This window comes from Eretmochelys imbricata, chromosome 2, assembly GCF_965152235.1.
Source record: "Eretmochelys imbricata isolate rEreImb1 chromosome 2, rEreImb1.hap1, whole genome shotgun sequence".
Lineage (NCBI taxonomy): Eukaryota > Metazoa > Chordata > Testudines > Cheloniidae > Eretmochelys > Eretmochelys imbricata.
The window spans coordinates 190,141,499-190,155,387 of record NC_135573.1 but is presented as its reverse complement, the minus strand read 5'-3'; the positions used below and the strand labels follow the sequence as shown (position 1 = coordinate 190,155,387).

Below are 13,889 nucleotides of genomic sequence, written 5' to 3'. Positions count from 1 at the left end.
AACTGGATCCAAATCAATCTTTGGTGATAGGCTTTTAAATGAATCTCCCCTTTTCAACCTTCCACTGTGTTAGTGAACAAGCTTTAATTTATCAAATTGACTGGCAGCACATGGATATGAGCAAATCTTCTTACAGGCATTAACTTTCGCTGTGAACTCCACAAGGGGCAATGATGAAAGGGAGAGGCACCTTCAGATACTTCAGTAAGGAGTTACCCTCAGCCTCTGATTTTCCCCACAGGGATGCATGTGCTCACACGTGGGAGTGGGGATGAGGGGAAACAACTGAACTGAACTCAACAGCAACTGATGTTCCAATTCATCTCCGCCTGGAGTTCCCTTCCCAAGGATTTGCCAATGGCAAATAATGAGCTAACTAAATAAAATCCCATGCGCTGGTGATTCAAGTATGGTAAAGGAGATTCTACAGCTAATGCTTGGTGATTGTTCTCACCTTTCTCTTCAAGACTTCTTACAGTAGTTCAGCTGATTAAAAGGGAGCCCATCTGGGCTGCTGGCCTTTGTCCTGATGGTTTTCCTGATAAGGTCATGGGGCTTAGGTGTGCCAGAGGGCATGCATACATTCAAAGTGGAAGGCCAGAACAGTCCAAACATTAAAGGACCTTTTCATTTACATTTTTTTCTTTTTTGTCTCCCCTACTCCCTCTTTTGACACTTGCCCTTCACCATCTCAGTGATTTCCCTCCCCCACCACCATAAAACTACCAAAGGGGCCACGTGACCATCTTGTAAGGGGGTTCTGAGTGTCTGCATCAGGAAGCTAAAGGCAGCCCTATTGTCACATAGGATTTTGAGGCTAAATTATAACTCTGGCTGCCTTCATCGCATGGAACTCCCTGCAGAGAGGGAGCCTTCTGCATACGGATCTCTGCCTCACATACAGTTGCCTCTGTGGCATCATTTCCACCACCCTTCCTGAGACCCTGTCAAGGACTCTCCACAAGGCTGGGTGGAGGATGTGGGAGCGAGCGTACGGGTTGGTGCGCATATCCCCTCACTAACCCCATGGAGATTACCTGAACATATCTCAGTCCTAGGACTGCATCACCTTTTCTGTGGTCATCTCTCAAGAGGGGAGGATGTGGGGGTGTCCCTGGGGCTACCCTTCATGGGAGCAGCAATTTTAGGGAGTATCAGGATTCCTGAAGCCAGTGATGAGGCTTGGGGAATCTGACACAGGGAAGAGGAGCTGCAGATCATTCTCTGGGAGAGGGAACTGTACCCTGACCCTTCCCACAATGAATGATGTCGTTTAGGGAGACTTTGCAAGAGGCACCTCACAGAATATCCTCCCTCCAGGCCTTGTATTGCAAATGTTTCTTCAGAAGCAGGCAATCTGGGCCAGTCTCCTAATAATCACTTTTAAAAAGATGAGCTTTTTTAGGAGCCTAACGAGTTCTCTTTTTAATAACAGTAATGCTAACTGCTTACAGTTCTATAACAGCACTCTTCCTAAGGGATCCCAAAATACTAGATCTGTGGAGCAAACTGATGATACACAGAGCTCGCTCCATCCACCAGTGAAATACAGCCATTGCTGAGGTGAAACATGTCAGCTGTTCGACAGTGCGCAGGAACGCTACCCAATGGCTTAGAACACGAGGTGAAGAAGAATATTGTATACAGTTGAAATGGTGGAAGGAAAGTATTGCAAAGATTTTAACAAATGGGTGCCTAACGTTAAGCTTCTAATGCCACATTTAGGATCGTAAATAAATTGCTTGATTTTTTTTTTTTCAATTGATTTTGATGGGAGCTGCTGGTTGCTCAGCATTTTAAAAAAACGCCCCATTTATTTTGATGCCTAAATATTGGTTTAGCAATCTAATTTGGGCACATGATTTTTTTGGAAAATTTTGGACTATCCAGACAGAGCCTTACTCAAGGTGGAGTTTGGCCAGGACACCAACATGAGTTCTGCTTCTCTTCTGAGAAACTCAATGGGACATATGTTAGTAGTCAAGGCCATGTTTTTCCACACGAGGTTTACTTTGTGTTTCTTCCAATCTTGTCTGCCCACCCCAACCATCTCCTTTGCAAAAGTGTTTTGTGGCTTGGCTGATCTTCATGTCCGTTAAGAATATTTTGAACTACAAAGAGAGTGATTGAAAAAGGAGAGAGAAATGTTATATCAGTTGAGTGATGTTGTATTCCTTTCAAGTGAATGTGATGAAAGGAATCTGAGCAAGCTTTTAAATCTACAGTCAGTTTTCTCTTGCATTGTATAGATTAAATCCTTGTCGTCCTGACTAGGACCTGCTAGGTAAAGGAAAACCTTTTGTCTAAGCATAGGTCAGTGCCACTTGCTAAGGCCAGCCCTGTTGCTATCATGTTGACAATATGGAGATGCGTCTGTGTAGCCGAGAGCTTTTACACAAAAAGAACAGCCAGTGTTATCTGAACTTGAATTATGTATCCTGTGTACCATTGTAGTGCAGAAATGTTAATTGCCTAATTATGTTTTATGTACGATCAGGTCCAATTCAAAACTACCCAACAACAGCTACACTCTAGTTCAATTACAATTCGTTGAGTTAGATTGAGGAATCACTTGGTAAAATTCTGTGGCTGAGGTCATGCAGGAGGTCAGACTACATGCATCTAGTTGTCCTTCTAGTTGACCTTTTGTGGCTTAGGCTCATCTCTAGTTTTTAGCAAACAAATATATTAAAAGGAAAACAAAACAAAACAGCAGGTCAGTCTGCTATGGATGAAATAAGAACATCCATCCATCCCAGACCTTTAGCCAAAACCCCTGTTGAGTCAAAAATGATTAGTTAGCATTTTTGGCTGCATTTTATTGCTGTGGCAAATCTGCTAACCACTTAATGGATGCTAGCAAAGGTCTCAGTGCATGTGGATAGATCTTAGGCTGTGACACCAGCACTTGGTCCTCTCAAGTTGCCCTGCACGTGTGCACCATTCCCCATCCCATCTTTGTGGGCAGTCACCTTGATTCGCTTTCCATGCGTCTGGTGAGGGGAAGGGAGAGAGATCCTCAGTCTATTCAAGACTCAATAGGTGGAGACCATTCTACATACCCCTCAACTGTTCCTGAACTCTATAAAAACATTCTTATGTATTTTACCATTCAAAGGTGTGTGTATATGTGGCACCATAAATGTGCATGATACATTACAGAAAATGAAAACATGTCTGATTTTCAAAAGTGCTGAGCTTCTGCAGTTCCCGTTGAGCCTGCTCCTGTTCTTGGTTATTCTTGTGTAAATCAAAAGTAATTCCATGGATGGCAATAAAGTTATTCCAAATTTAAACTGGAAAAATGATTATTTTTAAAAAGAAAAGCAACGCTTCCTAAGAAGGCTTCAGATTTGAAGTGTTCAGAGAGGCCAGTAGCTGGTGCCATAGAGCTTGCAGGAGTGCCTTCCTTAGCGCATGGTGGGAGTTCTGTGAGCTCAGGGCAACCTGGTATCAGCTACGAAGCAGCTTCTCCACTAATGCCCCTTCTGCATGCAGGTGGGTCTGTGCGAGAGGTACTGCTCTCTACTGGACTCCGCAGACGTTCCCAGTGCTTTTTTCCATTAATGTGTATTTTCATGTTGCCTTTGCTTCTGAGTTCCCATTCAGATTAGAAGCAAAAGCACTGAATGATCAAAAGAGGCAATGACCTCTACGTGGGAACCATAGATCTGTGTGACCAGTATGGCCACATGGAGCCCTACATTTCCAAAGCCCCCACATGGCATGCAGCTACCCAAATGCATATAGGGAGTGGAAGAAGGGAGGGATCAGTAAGGCAAGCTACCTTATTGAGGTCAGAATATGTAGGGATAAAGTGAGACAGGCTAAAAGTCAAGTAGAGTTGGACCTTGCAAAGGGAATTAAAACCAATAGTAAAAGGTTCTATAGTCATATAAATAGGAAGAAAACAAAGAAAGAAGAAGTGGGACCGCTAAAAACTGAGGATGGAGTGGAGGTCAAGGATAATCTAGGCATGGCCCAATATCTAAACAAATACTTTGCCTCAGTCTTTAATAAGACTAAAGAGGATCTTAGGGATAATGGTAGCATGATAAATGGGAATGAGGATATGGAGGTAGACATCACCATATCTGAGGTAGAAGCGAAACTCAAACAGCTTAATGGGACTAAATCGGGGGGCCCAGATAATCTTCATCCAAGAATATTAAAAGAATTGGCACAAGAAATTGCAAGCCCATTAGCAAGAATTTTTAATGAATCTGTAAACTCAGGGGTTGTACCGTATGATTGGAGGATTGCTAACATAGTTCCTATTTTTAAGAAAGGGAAAAAAAGTGATCCAAGTAATTATAGGCCTGTTAGTTTGACATCTGTAGTATGCAAGGTCTTGGAAAAAATTTTGAAGGAGAAGGTAGTTAAGGACATTGAAGTCAATGGTAAATGGGACAAAATACAACATGGTTTTACAAAAGGTAGATCGTGCCAAACCAACCTGATCTCCTTCTTTGAGAAAGTAACAGATTTTTTAGATAAAGGAAACGCAGTGGATCTAATTTACTTAGATTTTAGTAAGGCGTTTGATACGGTGCCACATGGGGAATTATTAGTTAAATTGGATAAGATGGGCATCAATAGGAATATTGAAAGGTGGATAGGGAATTGGTTAAAGGGGAGACTACAACGGGTCCTACTGAAAGGTGAACTGTCAAGTTGGAGGGAGGTTACCAGTGGAGTTCCTCAGGGATCGGTTTTGGGACCAATCTTATTTAATCTTTTTATTACTGACCTGGGCACAAAAAGTGGGAGTGTGCTACTAAAGTTTGCAGATGATACAAAGCTGGGAGGTATTGCTAATTTAGAGAAGGACAGGGATACCCTACAGGAGGATCTGGATGACCTTGTAAACTGGAGTAATAGGAATAGGATGAAATTTAATAGTGAGAAGTGTAAGGTCATGCATTTAGGGATTAATAACAAGAATTTTAGTTATAAGCTAGGGACGCATCAACTAGAAGTAACGGAGGAGGAAAAGGACCTTGGAGTATTGGTTGATCATAGGATGACTATGAGCTGCCAATGTGATATGGCTGTGAAAAAAGCTAATGTCGTCTTGGGATGCATCAGGAGAGGTATTTCCAGTAGGGATAAGGAGGTTTTAGTACCGTTATATAAGGCACTGGTGAGACCTCACCTGGAGTACTGTGTGCAGTTCTGGTCTCCCATGTTTAAGAAGGATGAATTTAAACTGGAACAGGTACAGAGAAGGGCTACTAGGATGATCCGAGGAATGGAAAACTTGTCTTATGAAAGGAGACTCAGGGAGCTTGGCTTGTTTAGCCTAACTAAAAGAAGGCTGAGGGGAGATATGATTGCTCTCTATAAATATATCAGAGGGATAAATACCAGAGAGGGAGAGGAATTATTTAAACTCAGTACCAATGTGGACACAAGAACAAATGGATATAAACTGGCCACTAGGAAATTTAGATTAGAAATTAGACGAAGGTTTCTAACCATCAGAGGAGTGAAGTTTTGGAATAGCCTTCCGAGGGAAGTAGTGGGGGCAAAAGATCTATCTTGCTTTAAGATTAAACTCGATAAGTTTATGGAGGAGATGGTATGATGGGATAACATGGTTTTGGTAATTAAATATTCATGGTAAATAGGCCCAATGGCCTGTGATGGGTTTTAGATGGGGTAAGATCCAAGTTACCTGGGAAAGAATTTTCTGTAGTATCTGGCTGATGAATCTTGCCCATATGCTCAGGGTTTAGCTGATCGCCATATTTGGGGTTGGGAAGGAATTTTCCTCCAGGGCAGATTGGAAGAGGCCCTGGAGGTTTTTCGCCTTCCTCTGTAGCATGGGGCACGGGTCACTTGCTGGAGGATTCTCTGCTCCTTGAGGTCTTTAAACTACAATTTGAGGACTTCAATAGCACAGATATAGGTGTGAGGTTTTTTTTTGTAGGAGTGGTGGGTGAAATTCTGTGGCCTGCGTTGTGCAGGAGGTCAGACTAGATGATCATAATGGTCCCTTCTGACCTAAATATCTATGAATCTATGAATCTATAAATGGTCAACCTGAGAATGATGCCCAATTCACTTTGATATCTGACTCTGTCTCTAGAAGACTGAATTCCTTAACTGCCCCCTCGAGTTACACTTGAGTTCCATCTGCTGGCTTCCCAGCCCCTGCAGAGGCATCACTAGAAACCACAGAGCTTATCAAACCGGTGAGATGAGGAAAAAGAAGTCTGGGTGGAGAGTGTGTTGATTGAGCACATTCCTGAGCAATCTATGCCAACTCCTATGAAGCCCCAAGAAGAGTTAAAGATGGCTGCCCTCCTTAGGGGTAATTCCTCCCTGTTGTGCAAGAGGTCTCACTAGGACAAGGCCCTGCAAATGGCTTCTGCCTGTACCAGGAGAGGTGAATCCAGCCCAAAGAGCATATAGAAAAGTCTGTATAATGGAGAGCTGTGCTTTTTTGAGGGAGTAAAAATTCCCCAGAAGTTAGATTGTATACATTATACGAAGATGGTAAATATTGTTTGCTTGAATGCAGCTGTGTTCCAGACAGTGGGGAATAAATCGTCATAGGTGATTGAGTGCACATTGAACAAGAACATAGAATTCTTGCTGCAAGGAACCTCATTGCCACAATCTTTAACTAGTGATCCCAAAGGGTTTCAGACTTAAATTTTGCCAAATAAAGGCTGGATTTTGGAAACAGGCCGCAAAGTTTTAAAAAAAATCACTCAAACATGCAAACACAATAGGTCAACTTTGTAATTCCTGTGTAGCCTCGAAAAAACCCCTGGTATAGAAGGATTGGTGTTGTGATGTCACTTGGCCAGCACTGAACCTATGCTCCTGCCAGCATATTAAGAGCCATTGTACTGCTGCAAGAGCCATCCTTTGGAGGACATGTTAAATGCTGTGTACGAGAACAAATGAATCAGTGGTGGGTAGTCTGTGAATACCAAAAAAAAAAAGAAAAAGGAGGTTCTTACTGTGACACCCTGGCAAACCAGTATTCACCACTGTCATGTAATTAGGATATGTTTTGCACAAAGTATGCCTTGTGAGGTATCCTTCTAAAAGTCTTGATCTGCTAGACATTAATATCTCGTTGGATTGCATGTGCTATTGTCGTATGTGAAGTTATGAAATTTGGCTATGTCTGTGTTACTGAACCATGTTGTGAGGTTGAAAATACCCATAAGCAGCCTTTCAGGTACAACAGTAAAAAGGCCAAACAATGTTAATGGCTTATTGAGGAAATGCACACAAGCACAGGGATTACCCCAGGAACTGCTAGCACTACACAATGGGAACTGTTTGACCCAGGTCACAGCGAAAGAGCTTTCCAGCAAGTGGGAAGAAGATTTAAAGGGGGGGAAACGACATCCCGTGAGTACCTCGCCCTCCCTACAACAGTGGTCCCCAAGCTTTCTGTGGGAATAGCACATTCCTATTCCTAAAAGACTGTGGTGGGCGCCAACCTGCTGCCGAAATGCCGCCGAGAAGCGGCAGCGGAAGGAAGCCTCGCCACCGAAATGCTGCCAAGAAACAGCAACGCTTCTCGGCGGCATTTCGGCGGGCAGTTCTCCAGTGGCTGTGCTCGGCAGTGGCATTTCGGCTGCACGGTGTCCTGCGGGCGCACGCAACTGCCCTGGCGGGCCCCATTGCATCCACAGGCACCGCACTGGGGACCTCTGCCCTACAACAACACACCTGGAAACACCTGAGGATAAAAGACTGAACAGGGGGGAAGTGATGGTCCCAAGCTAGAAGGATTTTGAAGCTGTGTATGAAAACCTGGGTAACCCAAGCTGCAAATCCAAGGCAGCTTGTGCCTTAAAAATCTGCCAGCCTGTTTATCACACAGGGTGAGCATTTGCTCATTCATATCCTGCCTGTCTAGTATGTTAAGCTCAGTTTGTGGTTTTGTTTATTTACTATGTAATCTGCATTGATCTGTTTGCTATCACTTATAATCACGTAAAATCTATTTTCAGTAATTAAACTTATTTTATGTTTAATCAAAACCAGCGTGTGTTTGACTAAGGTCTGTGGAAAATCTTGGCTCAGTTACCACAAGTGTGCATGGTCCTCTTCACATTGAGGGAGAGGTGGGTTGGGTGTTAGACCCATATTCTGGTCAGATTTGACTTGGGAAGGATGGTACTGCTCTGGGGTCCAAGGCTGGTGGTTAGACAGCCTGCATGTGACTGCAGGTGGGTGTGTCCCTATTGTGTGAATGCTGGTGAACATGCTGCCGTGACAAGTTGCAAAGCCTTCCAAGCTTGTACTGTGTGAGAGGGAGCCCAGGCTGGTGGGTCAGAGAACTCAGTGGTACCCCATTGCCAGGTTGCACCCTGGGGAGGGGGACCTGTCACACTTACATCTTTGCCGATAGGACTCTATTGTGGCTTTAAGGTACAGCCCATGGAGATGCAGAGATTCGTTAGTCCATCAGCGGCTCCTGAAGGCAGTACACCTCCCTGAGTGGTAGGCAGAGTGGCTGCTACTGAACTCTTACAGGGAGCAGTATTTGCTTTTTCCTGCGCTGCTTGGACAGTTTCACAACCCAGTGTGCAGGTATGGCCATAGCCTTGTGTTATATGGACCTTCCCCCAACTCTTTTATGGAGTATTTAGCATTGCATCAGTAAGAGTCCCCAGGACATTACAACACTGGAAGCACAAGGACCAACATTGTGGCTCACCCTTTGTTGGGGCAAAAGAGGGGGTTGGGAGGCTCTGGGTCTTCTCTCCCCTTGCAGAGCTAAGCATAATCTAGCTCAAAGTCTTCAATGATGTTTTCCCCAATAGTTTTTCCTTCCAGAGTGATGCATAGCAGGGAAAGGAACAGCTAGGTGTGAGAGGATGTTTGGATACAGTGGCTGGATGCTTAATGGGCTGTAACTGTCATGCCTTTTGCCTAGCCCCTTTTTTCATCATCATTTCTTCTGTTTCTCATTTATTTCAATTGGCTGGTTTCTATCTGACAGACTCACAATGGCATGAGGGCTGTCCAGTGGCTGTTAGGCTTGTCTCGACATTTGTTTTCTATTCGCCTCCATTTCTTCCTTAATTTAAGACACCGTTGATATTTTTTCCCCCTTTCAAACATAATGAACGACTGAATGTTCAGGGAGCTGTCAGCTCTATTGGAGTCTTTTGTCTTCTATTCATCATTGTCTTCATTGTCCTCTTTAATTTAGCTGAGGCACTAGGGGGATCACTTACTGTGAAAGACAACATTGCCAGCTGTCCATAGGGATTTCACACATCTATTAATCATCCGGTGTGAAGCTGCACTGTATGTGCAGTACTTTACATTATAAAGGGCAGAGCATGTTGGTCCTTTTCAGACACACAACACTTCAGCTAATACTTTTGAACTTTGGTATCTGAAATTAGATATCTGAGGCCTTGTCTATAAACTCTCGCCAGTTTATCTATTAAAAATGGATCAAGCTGTGGTTTATACACAAACTTGGACTGGTTTAATTACATTGGTTTAAAATACACCTTCAGTTATATAATGGTGCAACTTGTAATATAGACAATACCTGAGTTTCAGAGGGAGCTGCTTGGTGCTCAAACTCTTGAAAATCAGGCTACTGCTTAGGGGCCTACATATGGCTCTAATAACTTAATTTTAGGCACCCCTTTTTTAAAATATTGGCCTAAACCCTAATATATTTATAACGGCCCACATCCTCAGAGGTACTCCTAATGCTTCACAGAACATTAAAACACACTGTTTTTAAACAGTTATTTATTTTTTAAAAAACATTATAAAAATCAATGAAATATAAATAATAAAAAATCAATAAAGTAGGTTAAAATGAATACTATGATATATATGTACACACACACACACAATTCCAGACAACATACCTGGATTTCTAATAATAGCTTAATTATTTTAAATTAACGAATTTTAAAAATCTGTTTTATTTTGTATCGTTTTACAAAATATGCTTTTCTGTTTACTACTTGCTTTACTGGGCTTGTACAATGAAAATCAGTCTGTTTCAATTTCACTTCCAGACCACGGAGTTATTCTGGGTTTACATTGGCCTACCTAAGATCAGAAACCGGCCCTGTGCATGCAAATTCCATTGTCTATGTGCACAAATGGTGTGCAAAACTACACGCACAAATCAATGTTTAATGCAGCTTAGCCCTCCCAGCTACCATTGAGAATCCAACCTACCATTCCTTGGTGCAATAATTGGAAAAACCTGCCAAGGGTTTTCTCCAGCTCAATTTGGATGCTCTCAGCATCCTAGACCTCTGGTAAACAAACTTCAGGTCAGGAGAGGGAGGAGACTACACTGGTCGCACAGATGGATGATCTTCATTTTGTCTGTGGAAAATATAAATTATTGGACATACATCCATACTTATTGCAGGTCATCTCTGTAATATATCATACTGCTGGCTATGGATTGTTGCTGTCCCATCTCCAAGACAAGGCTGGGGTCAGCAGGCTTTAGTCATTTCTCTCAGGCTGCTCTCGGAAAATCATGACAACAGCCTGTTTCATGGCCCTTGTGTAATTAAAGACTGCATCATAATGCATATGCTCAAAGGGGCCAAATTAAGGTTGCACAGGCAACCTTAATTCTGGCTCTTCTTTACTTTTGAATACTTGACTTTGCAACCTTAACGTTCTCTTAACTTCTCTGTGTGTTTGTCTATCTACATTTCATTTTCCAACTTACACTTTCATATCAGGGATTTTTAAAGATTACTCCACTGTCCTCATGGTGCTGCTTAAATCACTTTTTAATTGAAGCTATATAAACATTATATTCAAAGCAGTCTGGCTAGTTGAAATTAGCTATGTGCAGTTCCTATAACAAATTCAGAAACTATGGATAACATATAGTTCTGGGGTGGTCGTGGTTTTTTTTTTTTTTTCCCCACAGCTAGAAATCTCATAGCTGTTTGAATTTGAAAAGATTAAGAGTCTGAACTTCCCTAGATGGACAGAACAATTTCAATTTCCAAAATGTGTTACATTTTCAAAGCCATTGCATCTGGTGCTGATCCCAAATGTAGGGCAATCCATTTGGCTCTGTCACACCATACTGCCGTTAATCACTTCTTTTGGTCCCAGTGTGTACAGTCAATGGGGCTACTCAACTGAGTAATACTATTCAGTGTAAGTAAGGGTTGTAGGATCTGTCAGTCTATATGGAAAATCAACCTAGTTTCGGTTTCCAAATTCATCAGTACCTCTGTTTAGAAAATCAACATGACTTTTGTTTTCAAACTTATGCAAAGATTGTCTTTCTGTGGATGAAAATCTCCTTGCCATTTCAGACTTGCTATTGTTCCATGTTTTGTATGCATTGAAAAACACAATTCTGGGGTGGGAGAGAGAAGTATTCTCTCCCAAACACATGTCCCAAAAAACCCAAACGATTTTAAAATGCTAGGACCTCCTCCTGCTGTGTTTGTTTTTTCCACTCGTGTCCAAATTTTGCCCTGACTCACCTCAACAACTTTAATCGAATGGAATGGGTTGTAAAGTCAAGGCAGAGTTTGGCCCATAGAGCTTCACTCAGTTTACTGTGTAGAATTTTATGTAAGCATTACTGAGAAGGTTCACCAGCAACATAAAGATGAAAGATTTCAAACTAAAACCCTGCTTGATATTTTTTACCTTGCACAAGTCTAGTTTCTGTCTCTTAGAGAGGCATAAATTATCCTAATCCATTTAAATAGAGTGGTTTCTTTCTTATCTAAATATACAAGAGCATATAATTCATTATACACACCAAGATGGAATTTACACTCAGTAAACACTTAAACACTATGGACAGCAATAGAATGGGGATAGTAAAGAAATGCAAATAATTCCAGCAGGCAGTCAGAAACATGTGATTATTATATCCCTGTGGCCAAGCACAATACAAAACAATTGGCACATTACACTGATTTCAGGGTTGTGATTAAGCAGCTTTTGTGAGTGGGGGAGGGTATTCTTTTTATTTATACCACTTTGCTTTAGTCTTTTTTTTTTTTTTAAATCCTTCTAGATATAAGTTGTAAACAGGGCAATGGAGATCTCGTAAGTGGTTTGTGCAATGAGGATCTTCTGCTGTGTATATTTTGGTTAAGATATTAATTTAAGTTATGCTAAACATAAAATTGTGTGATTGTGTCTGTTTTGGAAAATATTGTAATGAACTATCGTATGTCTGGTTTGTGCATACAGGCCCAGATTTTCTGCCTTTCACTTCAATGAGTGCAGTAACAGAGCCAGGAGGCCCTGATCTTGCTCCCTCTGATATAAATTGGAAAGCACCTGCTTGTACTAAGAAAATCTTCCTTTCTCCTTCGTTTGCAACTCAGGCCAAAATAAAAATGGGTCACTCCTCAGTGGGTTTTCATGATATATGTGGGTTTCACCAACATCATCATGAACCTCAATTCAATTTAATTTTTAAAAAATTCAGTGATGGTTACTTTAATTTAGGAGAAAACACAAATGATTTGCACTATACAAACTACTCAAGGTTCCTCATTTTACTAAGGGCTACTTTTTTTAAAAATGGAAAAAAAAATAAAAGGAAAGACTGCAAGAGTGATCATTGTCACTGTGTATATAAACTTCTGTATTTGATAACATAACAAAGACTTCTCTTCCCTCTTCCGTTGCACAACAGAGGCAATAAAAGTGGCAATCCTAGGAGACCTCCACATGCAAGTCAAATATGATTCTTCTGTTTTCATAAACTCCTTTGGCATTTATTCAGTGGAGAAGTGCTATTTATTGTCTTGGCTGGTATATCTGATGTCTTCAAGATATCTCTTAAAGAAACCCTGAAGGATTTATACCAGAGCATGTAAAAATGACTGCTAAATGCCTTCACTAGTTTGGATGATGAAAAAGTTTGAACTGAAAGCTACGAGATATCAAGTGCTGTTTAGTGTTGACTGTTTTTTTTTTATTATTATTTTTATTGAGAAGAATTCAGGAGAATGCCCTCAGTGTTCCATGTATAATCTCCTATCAGTGTTAGAATTTTGAATGCTATTCTTTCTTTGAGTACCAAGTATGACATTATTCACAACGTTTGCAGTGTTGTTGTAGCTGTGTTGGTCCCAGGCTATTATCGAGAGAAGATGGGTGAAGTAATATATTTTATTGGACCAACTTCTGTTAGTAAAAGAGACAAGATCTGAAGAAGAACTCTGTGCAGCTCGAAAGCCTGTCTGTTTCACCGAACGAAGTCGGTCCAGTTAAAAATATTGCCTCAACCCCCTCGTCCCTCTATTATTCACAGTGACATTTTGGAACCACATTTGTGTTGTGCTTCTGATTTATGCATTTATTTTTAACCTTGAGCAGAACAATGTGATTGTGATTCATTATTACATATTTTTAGGAGAAAAATATCTATGCAGGTTATTGAAAACACATTTTGCAACGAGGCACACATTTTTATCAGTTGCTGCATAAACTTCTCAACACGGTACTGCAGTGTTCACTGTATTGGAGAGGAGGAAAGATAGTGCGTCTACACATTTTTTCCACTTTCCCAAGATCTGCTCAGCTCAGGAGAAAGGCAGAGTTACCATGGAGCCAGTTTTATGGCTCCCTGGTTCTCTAGCTGACCCAACTCCAACCCCAGCTCTGGCATAATTTAGAGCACCTTAGGGGCTGATCCAAGTTACAATGGCTGACTATAGACCAGCAGAAAATTTTCAGTATAATACTGTGCTCCAACCTACTTCTCTACCATCATTTTGAGAACCTTCCCTTGCCAGGAGACTTCTTAAGAGGACAGCTTTAGGCAGATCCCATCCCCTTTGTCTCCACTGGTTCTGGCCCCTTTGTGATACCTGAGCAGCACAATTTGGTACTCTCAGTTTAGCACAACCACCTGTATCCCTCAT

General features: G+C 41.6%; 1 protein-coding gene across 3 annotated transcripts in view; it reads left to right on the top strand.

Moving 5' to 3' along the window:
• TMEM108 (transmembrane protein 108) overlaps positions 1 to 13,889 on the top strand; it is a 393,284-nt gene that overhangs the window by 257,235 nt on the left and 122,160 nt on the right. The gene's annotated exons all lie outside the window — the stretch shown is intronic.